The following is a 14876-nucleotide window of genomic DNA, read 5'->3' as shown; positions in this document are numbered from 1 at the left end:
ATACAAAAAGTTGGCCCTCATGTACATGCGGGGTTCACACCACACAAATACCATATATTCAATCCACATTTCATTTTTAAAAATCCACATACAAATGGACTCACACAGTTAAAATCAGTGTTGTTCAAGGATCAACTGGATTCTGTTCTCCGTGCATCCTGATTCAAAAACCAAAGGTGTTTTTTGTAGACATTCAAGTGATAGCTTATGGTTGGGATGAGCTGGTAGTGTTACTACTATGAAGACACAATAAGATTAACCCATATCAGTGACTGTAATTCTGTACAAATTCAAAGAGAGTGTAATAAAGTTAAAAAGTATAATTTAGGGCTCTTCAACACTTATATTTTTCCAAGTTTTTTTCTCCTATTTTTTTAAAAAGTGACTTGATCTCCAATCCTTTTACCTTTCCAAATAAAATAAAATTACCATAGCTTACTGCAGCCTCAAACTCCTGAGCTCAAGAGATCTTCTCACCTCTGCCTCCCAAGTTGCTGGTATCATATGCCTGAACCATGTGACAGTTCCATTTATGAGAATTTTGAAGGAAATCAGGAGAAGAATATGTTGAATAATAACTTTATTCTTTTAAAAATAAAGCTTTCTGTAAAACATATTTTAATTTTAAAATATTATAACTTTTTGAGAGAAGATATTGAGGGCAAGATTTTGATTTAATAATAAGCCTTAGTCATCACATACTGTGAACCATACAAGAACTCTCTCTTCTGTTTTATATATGTATTCATTTATACACGTACATTGGCCCACTCTTCTATCCATCTACCTATATTTTTATCTATCTTGTTCTTCTTGCCCCAATCTTGACCACTCTAAGGTAATAATATGTATCATTGAATTAATTTGCTTTTTAAAATATGAAACCTTTTGTGAGTATATGCATTTTATTCTAATTTTAAAATGTAATATTTGATACCTACAAAAGAATATACACATATGCAAGTTATGAAGTATAATTATAAAATTAACATTTGTGTACTCACCATCCAACTGAAGAACTTAAGCATTACCAATATTATGGTATCTACATCTATGTTCATCCCCTATGCCAACTGTCTGTCTCCTTCTACCTCCCAGAGGTAACCACTGTCCTTAAATATCTGATCATTGTTTCCTTGCTTTTTCTGTAGTTTTATTACACATCTACATGTATAAACAATGTATTATTTTATTTTGTTTGTTTTGTGCTTTATTAAATAACAGTATTATGTATATCATCTTATGAGACTTACCTTTTTTTTTAACATTATGTTCTTAAAATTCAGCAATGTTGTGTGTGTCTGTTTGGCTGTATGGCTAAAATTCACTTGCTTATACTGCTGTATTTCATTACATTGTTTGTATTTGCTATAATATATCTCATTTTTCTGCTTTCTCATCACTGGGTATTGATATTGTTTTTAGTTATTGTTGTTATTTGGTTATTGGTGGGTTTTTACTTGGCTATGATTAACGATATTGATATGAAAGGCAGGCAGGGAAGTGCTGGGAAGGGAAGGGTGAGTCCCTGACAAGGGCTCCACCCCCAGGCCTGTCCCCATGGAGCTAGATGAGGGCATGCACTCCTGCCCTTCCGCCTAAATGCTGCATTTCCCAAGACCTCCCTGGCCTGCCATGCCAAAATCCGGTGCCTATAAAAACCCCCAGTCCCTAACAGGTAGGCACACAAGTGGCTGGATGTCAAGAGGAACACATCAGTGAAAGAAGACATAAGCAACTGGATGGTGAGAGGACATTGAGGCGAGCACGCTGGCAGAACAGCACATGATAGACGCTTGCATGCTGGTAGACCATTCACTGGCAGAATTGTTGGGAACAGGCCCCCAAATCTGGCCATAAACTGACCCCAACACTGGCCATAAACAAATCTCTGCAGCACTGTGACATGTTTGTGATGGCCATGATGCCCACGCTGAAGGTTGTGGGTTTACTGGAATAAGGGCAAGGAATACCTGGCCCACCAGGGTGGAAAACTGCTTAAAGATGTTCCTGAACCACAAACAATAGCATGAGCGATCTGTGCCTTAAGGACATGTTCCTGCTCAGATAACTAGCCAGAGCCCATCCCTTTGTTTCAGCCCATCCCTTTGTTTCCTGTAAGGAATACTTTTAGTTAATCTATAATCTATAAAAATAATGTTTATCACTGACTTGCTGTCAATAAATATGTGGGTAAATCTTTGTTCAGAGCTCTCAGCTCTGAAGGCTGTGAGTCCCCTGATTTCCCACTCCACATGCTATATTTCTGAGTGTGTGCCTTTCATTCCTCTAGCACCACTGGGTTAGGGTCTCCCTGACCGAGCTGGTCTTGGCAAGAGGTGCCCACACATGGGGCTCGAACCCAGGTCAAAGGGTCACTGGAGCGACAGTTGGAGAACGTGGAACTAAGCTGGAAGACACCCGAGTACTCTTAAGCAATCCCCATGGTTAGTAAGAAGGGGAGCTCGGAAGCATCAGGGTAACAATGTGACAAGAGTGGGCTCTGGTTCATTCCACCTTGGAACCTTTTCACACTGATGATGAGGAGGAAGGAGGGTATAATGAAGTAACAGAGCAGGTTTGCTTGCCAGCTAAAGCTAAAGTGGCAAAGGAGGAAGAGGTTCATCCTGACCCTTCTGCACCCCCTCCTTATTTTGAAGAAAAAGAGTGGCCTGACCCTCCAGATCTTTCTTTTCCAGAGGACACTGGGTGAAAAGTAGTTGCCCCAGTGACTGTTTGAGCAGTGCCTCGAGCAACCACCCTCAGTTCTATTCAGACAGGAATCCAGCAAGCTAGATGTAAGGGTAATATAGAGGCTTGGCAGTTCCCTGTTAGGATACACCCCCCAGATCAACAGGGAAATATTATAACTACATTTGAGCCTTTTCCTTTTAAATTACTCAAAGAATTTAAACAAGCTATTCATCAATATGGACCAGGTTCTGCTTTCGTAATGGGACTGTTAAAGAATGTTGCTGTTTCCAGTCGGATGATTCCTACTGACTGGGATGCTCTTACTCGAGCTTTTCTGACTCCTGCTCAGTTCTTACAATTTAAAAATTGGTGGGCAGATGAAGCTTCCATTCAGGCTGCTCACAATGCCCAGGCCCAACCTCAAATTAATATAACTGCAGACCAACTTTTGGGGGTCAGCGTCTGGGCTGGTTTAGATGCACAAGTGGCCATGCAGGATGATGCCATAGAACAGCTTAGAAGAGTGTGCATTAGAGCTTGGGAAAAAACCACTTCAGGTGGAAAACAATACCCTTCCTTTAGTGCTGTAAAACAGGGACCCAAAGAACCATACACAGATTTTATAGCTTGGTTACAGGAGTCTCTTAGAAGAGTGATTGCAGATTTGGCTGCTCAGGATATAGTGTTGCAGTCATTAGCTTTCAACAATGCTAATCCAGAGTGCCAGGCTGCTCCGTGACCTATTAGAGGGAAAGCACATTTAGTTGATTATATCAAGGCCTGTGATGGTATCGGAGGTAATCTGCATAAGGCTACTCTGCTAGCCCAGGCAATGGCAGGACTGAGAGTGGGTAAAGGAAATACTCTGTTTCCTGGAGCTTGTTTTAACTGTGGGAAGCATGGTCATACTAAAAAAGAATGTAGAAAAAATCAGTGAGTTAGGCTGCCAGATGGGGGAAAAAAGAAAACTGCTGAGCCTGAAATATGTCCAAAATGTATAAAAGGAAAGCATTGGGCCAATCAGTGTCATTCTAAATTAGATAAAGATGGGAACCCGATTTCAGGAAGCACCATGAGGGGCCTGTCCTGGGCCCCATTCCAAACTGGGGCATTTCCGGCACAGGCCACTCCCTCACCCCTGTACAATGTCTGTCCCCTGCCACAGCCGGTAGTGCCACAGTAGATTTATGCTGCACAAAAGCTGTCAGCCTTCTGCCTGGGGAACCCCTGCAAAAAGTTCCAACAGGAGTCTGTGGACCCTTGCCAGTGGGGACAATAGGATTACTTCTAGCCAGGTCTAGTTTAAATTTAAAAGGAGTGCAAGTACATACAGGAGTCATTGATTCAGATTACAATGGGGAAATTCAAATTGTTATATCTACTTCTGTTCCCTGTAAAGCAGAGCCAGGAGAGTGGAGTGTATAGCACAACTCCTGAGTGTGCCATATGTGGAAATGTGGAAAAGTTAAATTAAAAGAACTGGAGGATTTGGAAGCACAAATAAACAAGGCAAAGCAGCTTATTGGGTGAATCAAATTAATGATAAACATCCTACCTGTGAAATAACTATTCAGGGAAAGAAATTTAAAGGTTTGGTAGATACAGGAGCGGCCATTTCAATCATTTCTCTACAGCACTGGCCATCCGTGTGACCAATTCAACCCACTCAATTTAACATAGTTGGAGTTGGTAAAGCCACTGAAGTATATCAAAGTAGTTATATTTTGCATTGTGAAGGACCTGATGGACAACCTGGGAGTATTCAACCAATTACAACTTCTGTACCTATAAATTTATGGGGGAGAGATTTATTACAACAATGGGGAGCACACGTTCTAATTCCAGAGCAATTATACAGCCCTCACAGTCAACATATGATGCATGAAATAGGGTATGTCCCTGGTATGTGACTAGGAAAAAATTTGCAAGGTTTGAAGGAACCACTTCAAACGGAAAGACAAAGTTCCCGCCAAGGCTTAGGATATCATTTTTGATTGTTGCCATTGTTAAGCCTCCAGAACCTATACCTTTAAAATGGTTAACTATCGGGGGAAATTCAGCCAGATATCGGGTGAAATTCACCCCTGATATTTCACATAGGTTCTTTTCTATTTTCCCTAAGTGTTGGCTAGTCTGAGAAATAAAGGAACAGAGTACAAAAGAGAGAAATTTTAAAGCTGTGTGTCTGGGGGAGACATCACATGTTGGCAGGTTCCGTGATGCCCCCCGAGCCGTAAAACCAGCAAGTTTTCATTAGTGATTTTCAAAAGGGGAGGGAGTGTACAAATAGGGTGTGGTTCACCAGAGATCACATGCTTCACAAGGTAATAGAATATCACAAGGCAAATGGAGGCAGGGCAAGATCACAGGACCACAGGACCGGGGTGAAATTAAAATTGCTAATGAAGTTTCAGGCATGCATTGTCATTGATAACATCTTATCAGGAGACAGGGTTTGAGAGCAGACAACGGGTCTGACCAAAAATTTATTAGGCAGGAATTTCCTCGTCCTAATAAGCCTGGGAGCACTATGGGAGACTGGGGCTTATTTCATCCCTACAGCTGGGACCATATAAGAAAACTGCCCCTGAAGCAGCCATTTCAGGGGCCTACCCTCAGGGATGCACTCTCTTTCTCAGGGATGCTCCTTGCTGAGAAAAAGAATTCAGCAATATTTCTCCCATTTGCTTTTGAAAGAAGAGAAATATGGCTCTGTTCCACCCAGCTCACCGGCAGTCAGAGTTTAATGTTATCTCCCTTGTTCCCTGAATGTTGCTGTTATCCTGTTCTTTTTTCAAGGTGCTCAGATTTCATATTGTTCAAACACACATGCTCTATGAACAATTTCTGCAATTAACGCAATCATCACAGGGTCCTGAGGTGACATACATCCTCCTCAGTTTATGAAGATGATGGGATTAAGAGATTAAAGTAAAGACAGGCATAGGAAATCACAAGGGTATTGATTGGGGAAGTGATAGGTGTCCATGAAATCTTCACCATTTATGTTCAGAAATTGCAGTAAAGGCAGGTATAAGAAATTATAAAAGTATTAATTTGGGGGAACTAATAAATGTCCATGAAATCTTCACAATTTATGTTCTTCTGCCATGGCTTCAGCTGGTCCCTCCACTGGGGTCCCTGACTTCCCAAAACAGTTAACAGATAAGCCAATTTGGATAGAACATTGGCCACTAAGGAAAGATTAACTGGAGGCTTTAGAGGACTTAGTTACTGAACAATTAGAAAAAGGACACATAGCTCCAACATTTTCCCCCTGGAATTCTCCAGTCTTTGTTATCAAGAAAAAATCGGGTGAATGGGGAATGTTAACTGATTTAAGAGCCATTAATTCAGTTATACAACCTATGGGGACATTGCAGCCAGGACTGCCTTCTCCTGCTATGATTCCAAAAAATTGGCCTTTAATAGTTATAGATTTAAAAGACTGTTTATTTACTACCCCCTTAGCTGAGCAAAACTGTGAATGGTTTGCAGTTACAATTCCTGCAGTAAACAACCTGCAGCCTGCTAAGTGCTTTCATTGGGAAATGTTACCACAAAGCATGTTAAACAGTCCAACAATTTGCCAGATGTATGTATGGCAAGCAATTGAACCTACTGGTAAAAAAATTTTCACAGTGTTACTTTATTCAACAAAATTATTTCAATTTTTGAAATTAACTAATTGGATTCTCCCTAAAAGAACTAAATTTAAACCAATTGAAGGTGCTGAGAATGTTTTTACAGACGGGCCTAGTAATGGTAAAGCTTCTTATTCTGTCTCAAAAGGTAACGTTGTTCAGATGCCCTATACTTCAGCTCAAAAAGCCAAGCTTGTAGCTGTAATTGAGGTATTGACTGATTTCGATATGCCTATTAATGTGATATCAGATTCTTCATATGTGGTTCATTCCACACAATTAATTGAAAATACTCAGTTACGATTTCATACAGATGAACAACTGATGACTTTATTTACCCAATTGCAAACAGCAGTTAGGAGTAGAATGCACCCTTTTTACGTCACTCACATTAGGGCTCATACACCTCTTCCAGGGCCTTTAACTGAAGGGAATCAAATGGCTGATTGCCTAGTAGCTACTGCAATACCTAACCCCAGACACTTTCACAATTTAACCCATGTTAATGCCTCTGGTCTCAAACGCAGATACAGCATTACCTGAAAAGAAGCTAAAGCTATTATCCAGTGATGCCCAACTTGCCAAATGGTGCATTCTTCATCTTTTACAGGAGGAGTTAACCCTCAAGGATTGGAACCTAATTCTCTTTGGCAAATGGATGTCACACATGTTCTGTTGTTTGGGAGACTAGCTTATGTACATGTATGTGTGGACACCTTTTCTCACTTTGTCTGGGCTACATGCCAGTCAGGAGAGTCTTCTGCCTACGTTAAATGTCGCCTTTTGCAGTGTTTTGCCGTGATGGGCATTCCAGCTTCTATTAAAAGAGATAATGCCCCAGGCTATACTAGCCAAGCTCTAGCTACATTTTTCTCTATATGGAATATTAAACACATTACTGGCATCCCATATAATTCTCAAGGACAAGCCATATCACTGACTTGCTGTCAATAAATATGTGGGTAAATCTGTTCGGGGCTCTCAGCTCTGAAGGCTGTGAGTTCTCTGATTTCCCACTCCACGCTCTATATTTCTGTGTGTGTGTCTTTAATTCCTCTAGCACCGCTGGGTTAGGGTCTCCCCAGCCTAGCTGGTCTCAGCACAGAATGAGGCGGAGTTTGGCCAGGGCACTCAGAGGAGAGCCTGGGCCACCAAGCCACCTGACTCCAGGGGAAAACCATCTCCCTTCTGACTCCCCCACCTGCTGAGAGCTACTTCCACTCAATAAAACCTTGCACTCATTCTCCAAGCCCACATGTGATCCAATTCTTTCAGTACAACAAGGCAAGAACCCTGGGATACAGAAAACCCTCTCTCCTTGAGATAAGGCAGCAGTCTAATTGAGCTGACTAACACAAGCCGCCTATGGATGGTTAAACTAAAAGAGCACCCTGTAACACGCACCCACTGGAGCTTCAGCTGTAAACATTAACCCCTAGACACTGCCATGAGGTTGGAGCCCCACAGCCTGCCCATCTCCATGCTCCCCTAGAGGTTTGAGCAGTGGGGCACTGAAGAAGTGAGCCATGCCCCCATTGCTCACCCTGCAAGGGGTACAAGGGAACTTTTCCTGTTTCAATATCTTCTGGTGCACATATATGGTGATTTTTCTAAGATATATATCCTGGAGTATAATTGCTGAGTTATAGGATAGGTGAATTTTAACATAGCATGTAAGTGTTACATTAATTTTTTAAAGTGGCTGCTCTGATTTACAATTGCATATCTATAAAACTTTATTATACAAAATTGATATTTTGTTACAGATTTTATCTCTTTCTTTGACTTAGCACCAGATTTCAGAGATACATTCATACCTCTACAAATGTTTTCCTTGCATCTAACTACAACACAGTATTCAAAATTTGCATTAATCATGTTTTAAACTCTTAAAATATTTTTAAAACCTTGTAAAGTTGTTTAAACCTTTAAAATAATTTAAAATGTACAGGAGAGTTGAAAAGGTAGTACAGTATTCCCATACATCTTTCACCAAACTTCTAGTAATGTTAATAATTTAAATAGCAATGCTGTATTTATCGAAGCTAAAAAATTAACATTAGTATAATGTTAGTATCTAAACCAGACTTCTTGTGAATTTCCCTAGTTTTTCAACTAATAATTTTTCTGCTTCAAAATCTACTCTAAGATGCACATTGCATTTAGTATGCATGTCTCTTCAATGTATTCTGATCTGAGAAAATTTCTGGGTTTTTAAAATCATTTTTTATTATCTTAACACTTGAATAGTCTTTTGCAAGGAGTTAGCTAGCTTGCCTTACGCGGACAGCAAGGGAAGTTTCTTTGGAGAGCCCCTGGCCCACAAATCAGTGCATCATCCCCACATAATACAAAAAGCAGTCTGGGAAAAAATTGAGCTGTGAGCTCAGTAAGGGAACTAGGACAGGGGGTTGTTCCTAGAGACATGCCCATGGCTGCTCAATAGGAGAATCTCCAGCCCATTCAGATGAAAACTTGCACAAACCTCTGTCTTACTCAGATAAGGGAACAAGACCAGACATAGAAATGTCTTTGTCTTTTGTATAATCAGCGGGCTCCCAGGAAAAAGTTTCTTCTCCTTTTGTGGGCATGAACACAGTGGGCTCCAGCAGATTCTGTTGGGCACTTTTCTTTTTTTTTGGACTGTGAGAACAGCCTCTATAAATCATTGCTTCAGCTCCTGGTTGGTCCCAGGCCGCCAAGGTCCTGGGCCAAGCTTTCACTTCAGCTCCTGATTGATCCCAGGCCAAGCTTTCACTTCAGCTTCTGATAGGTCCTAGCCCAAGGTACCGGACCAAATTTAATCATGCTTTCTTCAAGACAGGCCACAGACAAAGCACATTTCTTCCCCTTCCCAGTCCATGAAAACCCCGAACCCCAGCCTCATAGTACACAACCCATTCAGGCCCCACTCTTTACTGCAGAGAGCTTTCTTCTTTCACTTACTAAACTTCTACTCCAACCTTACCCTTGTGTCCTTGCTCTTTAATTCTCTTGGATGTGAGACAAATAACCCTGGGTACTATCTCAGACAATGAGAGACTGCCACATATTTGGGGGCATTGGCAAGACCATAACACTTTCATAATCTTGAAGAGTATTTCTAAGGTATTCTGAAAAATGTTCCTCAATTTCAGTTGGTTTGATCATTTCTTATTGTTAGACTGAGGTTATGGGTTTTGGGGAAGAATACCACAGAGACAATATACCCTTTTTTATCAAGGGTGCATGGCATGAGAATGACATATTACTGGTGACATTAACCTAGTAACTTCGTTAAGGAGAAGTCTGCAACTATCTCTCACTACAAAGTCAATAATTTCATATTCCATAGTCTATTCTTTAGAATCGAGTCACTAAATGTTAACTCTCAATTAAGGGGAAGGTAATTAAGTGCCACCTACTGGAGGGAGGAGAATCAAAAAATTTTAAAACCACCACAATAATTAGCAAATACATTGGAGGGAGATACTTTGAGATTATGCGATACATCATATTTCTACTTAAAGTTTCACCTACTGGTTTTGACATTTGTCCATGGATACTGCCTGAATCAGTTACTACTGTGGAGTTACAATAATGATTATTTATTTGTCTCATTATTTTTAAATTTGTTAATTGGCACTCTTCTTTAAGGAAGTTTTGTACTTGCTTTTCTATTTATTTATGAAATATTTTATTTTTTATCAATAGAAGACAATGGATACTTAAAAATTCTCTGGTTTATTAATCCAAAATTGTTGTCATTCTTTTTTTGTTATTGCTCCAATTGTTTCAACTTGGGCCAATAGAAGCTCTTTTATGTTGGCTCCTGTGTCCCTTTATATGTTCCATCATTTTTGTTTTTGTTTTTTTTTAACACTTTCTTACTTTCTAGAACTAGAAGACACTCCAGTTCATCTTATATTTCCCATTTCTCATTCCTTGAATCAGCTGTTTCTCCTAGGCATCATGGTTACTTTCATTAGAGAATATAGTGCTAGACATTTGACTTGATATTAGATTTTATTGCTTCTAGGCCTTACAGTAAACAGAGCTAAGAAATGTATGTGTAGTAATTCATGTATACAAATATCTATATTTATTTATTTGTGTATATGATAAAATAAATGTGAGCACATAAATTTGTACCAAAGCCTCCAATTCCAACTTAGCAGCATAGGATACACCCTACATCATTTTCTTGCTTATTTGTAATTCTTTTCTTTCACAGAGAGAAACCAGGTCATTGTTATCTTCAGGAAAATTTTGTATTAAACATTAGTATATATGTAAAGTAATTTTAGAATTTATGAACTAAATACCTGTGAGAAACGCATTTTTTTACTAACGTTTTCTGTTTCAGGATCCGCTCTAAGATGCACATTGTGTTTGGCCTTATGATATCTAGACAACACATTGTTTTACAAAGTTACTTGGGTGATCTTAACTCACCACTCTTATAATTGAGATTTTCTCACACCTTTCTTAATACACCTACATTATTGTTTTATGGTTAGCATTCCATCATCAAATTTCCCAATATCCTGGTTTATTTTGTTTTTATTTACTGGCAATAAAAGTTATACTTTGTTGTGCTAAGTTTTATGGGTTTTTGACGGATGCATGTTATATATTTACTATCAGAATATTAAACAATAATTCTGTCCCCTAGAAATCCCATTATGAGGCTTTATTATAGCTAAATCTTTGTCCCTTTTTCCAACACCTAGAAACAACAAGCCTGTTTTCCAGCATTATAGATTTTCCTTTTCCAAAATATAGAGTAAATAAAATTACACAATATCTGTGGGTTTTGGGTCCGATTTCTCCCACTCGGAAAAAAAAAAATGCATGTAAGATTTATCCATGCTCTTGCACTTATCACTAGTTCCTTCATTTCTATTGCTAAGTAGCATTTCATTTGGTAGATGTCCCACTGTTTGTTTATTGATTCACCTGTTGAAAGACAACATACTTGTTTCCAGGGATATTGTGAATAAGGCTTTTATGACCATTCATATTCAGGGTATTTTGTGAACGTAAGTTTTATATTTAAATTGGGTTTCTTGTACATAGCATGTAGTTAGGTCTTGGGTTTTTTTGTTGTTATGTTTTAATAATCTCTCTTATTTTTTAAGGAAATTCACATGTTTTCACTTTTCTGTATTACAGTAAAATATACTTAATGTAAAATTTACCATGTTAATCATTTTTATATGCACAGTTCTATGGCATTGAGTACGTTCACATTACTGTGCAACCATTACCACCATCAATCTGCAGAATTATTTTATCTTCCACAACTGAAATGCTATACCAATTAAAAACTAATTCCACATTTCTTTCCCTGCAGCCCCAAGAAACTATCATTCTACTTTCTGTCTCTATGAATATTACTACTCTAGATGCCTCACATAAGGGGAATCATACAACATTTGTACTTTTGTGACTGCCTAATTTAACTAAGTATAATGTCCTCAAAGTTTAGCCATGCTGTAGCATATTGAAATTTTATTCTATTTAAGGCTAAATAATATTCCTGTGTGTGTGTACCACATCTCATTCGTCCATCAGTCCAAAAAACAAATGAGTTCCTTTCGATGTTTGGGTGTTGTGAATAATGTTGAAATTAACATGGCATTACAAATACTTGTTCAAGTCACAGCAGCTTTCAACTCTTTTGGGTATACACTCAGAAGTAATATTGCTAGATTAATGTTCATTCTAATATGGGGAGGAAAGACAGAAAAAAACTCTTCCACAGAGGTTGTACCATTTTACATTTCCAGAAGCAATGAACAAGAGTACCATTTCCTCCATGTACTAGCCAACCCTTGCTATTTTCTGTTTATTTTGTTTAAATGTTTTAATAATAATGGTCACCCTAGTGGGTATGAAGTGGTATCTCAGAGTGGCCTTAATTTACAGTTCACTAATGATAGTGATTTTGAGCATCTTTTCAATTGCTTAGTAGCTATTTGATTTTTTTTTAAATTTTAAAATGTTCAATTGGATAACATTAAGAATTGAGTATGTTCAAAGTGTGAAATGTGATGGTTTGATATATGTATACCTAGTGTAATGATGACTATAATCAAATAAAGATACCCATCCATTACCACCAATTCAATGTAATAGATCTTAGAAGTTGTTCATCTTGTAACTGACTATACCACTTGATCAACATTTCTCCATTTCCCCCAGCCACCAACCACTAGCACCACCATTCTGCTTTCTGCTTCTATGAGTTTAATTTCTTTAAACTTCAATGCATACAGCATTCTGTGTCTGGCTTATTTCACTTAGCAAAATATCTTGTAGGTTCATCCATGTTATTACATGTGACAAGATTTTCATCTTTTTTAAAGTTTAATATTTCTCTCTACGTATGCATACATATATGTATATGTCTATATGTATATATGTACATATGTAAATTTGTACATCTAGTCTATAGATGCCTTTTTTCATTTTGTTGTTTGTTTGCTTTGCAGAAACGATCTAGTTTAACTTAGCTCCATTTATTTATCTCTGCATTTCTTGACTGTGTTTTTTTTATATCCAAAAATCATTACCAAGATCAATATCAATATTTTCTTCTTTGTTTTCTTCTGTGAGTTTTGTTATATCAGACCCTAAAGCTTTTAATTATTTTCAGGTAATTTTTGTATGTGGTATAATAAGAAAATGTCCAATTTTATTATTTTGCATGCAGATAACCAGGTTTTCCATCATTTATTGAAAAGATTCTACTTTCTCTACTCTGTTTTCTTGGTGCTCTTGCCAAAAATTAGCCAATCAAATACAGTAGTACCCCTTTGTCTGTGATTTTGCTTTCCATGGTTTCAGGTTTTCAGGTACCCATGGCCAACCACGATCAGTATTAGAAGAGTATGGTACAGTAAGATATTTTAAGAGAGGGAAAGGGATAGAGAGACCACATTTATGTAACTTTTAATACAGTATATTGTTATAATTGTTCTATTTTATTATTACTTATTGTTAATCTCATACTGTACTTAATTTATTCATTAAATTAAACATTATATGTGTAGGTTAAAAAAACAGTGTATATATAGGGTTTGGTACCATCCATGGTTTCAGGTACTGACTGGTGGTCTTAGAAGTATCCCCCATGGATAAGAGAGTCTACTGTATATATGAGAGTTTCTTTCCAGGCTTTCTAATCTGTTCCATTGGTCAGTCTACATGAATGTTTTATTTTATTTTATTTTAGATTCAGAGGGTACATGTGTATGTTTGTTACATGGAAGTTTTACATAATGCTGCGGTTTGTAGTTCTAGTGTACTTTTCACTCAAATAGGGACCATTGTACACAATAAGTAATTTTTCAACCCTCATCCGCCTCTCTACCTCCCCCATTTTGTAGTTACCAGAATCTGTTATTTCCGTCTTTATGTCTTTGAATATCCATTGTTTAGTTCCCATTTATAAGTGGGAACATGCAGTATTTTATTATCTGTTTAGGATTTATTTCACTTAGGATAATGGCATCTAGCTCCCTCTGTGATGCTGCAAAAGGCAAGATTGTGTCTTTTCATAGCTTCGTAGTATTCCATATAGTATTCCATGGTGTGTGTGTGTGTGTGTGTGTATATATATATTCTATTCAATCAAACACTGATAGACACTTGGGTTGTTTCTATGACTTCATTATTGTGAGTAGTGCTGAGATAAACATATAGGTGCAGGTGTGTTTGCTCTAAAATAACATTTTTTAGTAAATAACCAGTAGTGGAATTGCTGGGTCAAATGATATTTTGGGGGGTGGGGGAGTGTTTCCCTGTGCTCAAGTGTTTATTTTTTGAGTCCCAAACAATACAATTAAACTCCCTCAATTTTTTAAACTGTAGAGTTATTATTGACTATAGTCACTCTTATGCTTTCAGATAGTAGGTTTTATTTATTCTTTCTATTTTTTTTTTGTACCTGTAATAGTCCATGCTCATACTGCTATAAAAAACTGCCTAAGACAGGGTAATTTATAAAGGATAGAGGTAAAATTGACTCACAGTTCCACATGGCTGGGGCAGCCTCAGAAAACTTACAATCATGACAGAAGGGGAAGCGGGCATGTCTTACATATTGGCAGGATGAGAGGGAGTGTTTCGAGAGTGCAGGAAAACTACCATTTTTAAAACCATCAGATTTCATGAGAATTCACTATCATGAGAACAGCATGGGAAAAACTGCCCCCATATTCCAATCACCTTTCACCAGTTTCTTCCCTTAACACCTGGGGATTACAATTCAAGATGAGATTTGGGTGGGGACAAAGCTAAACCATATTATTCTACTCCTGGCCCCTCCCAAATCTCATGTCTTCACATTTTAGAAACAATAATGCCTTTCAATCAGTTCACCAAAATCTTAACTAATTTCAGCATTATCCCAAACGTCCACAGTCCAGTCACATCTGATACAAGGCAAGTCCCTTCTGCCTATGAGCCTGTAAAATCAAAAACAATTTAATTCCTTCTAAGATACTATGAGGATACAGGCATTGGATAAATGCTCCCATTTCAAATGGGAGA

The sequence above is a fragment of the Pan troglodytes genome, chromosome X (genome assembly GCF_028858775.2).
Source record: "Pan troglodytes isolate AG18354 chromosome X, NHGRI_mPanTro3-v2.0_pri, whole genome shotgun sequence".
Lineage (NCBI taxonomy): Eukaryota > Metazoa > Chordata > Mammalia > Primates > Hominidae > Pan > Pan troglodytes.
The sequence above is the reverse complement of the archived record's forward strand: the minus strand, read 5'-3'. Positions refer to the sequence as shown.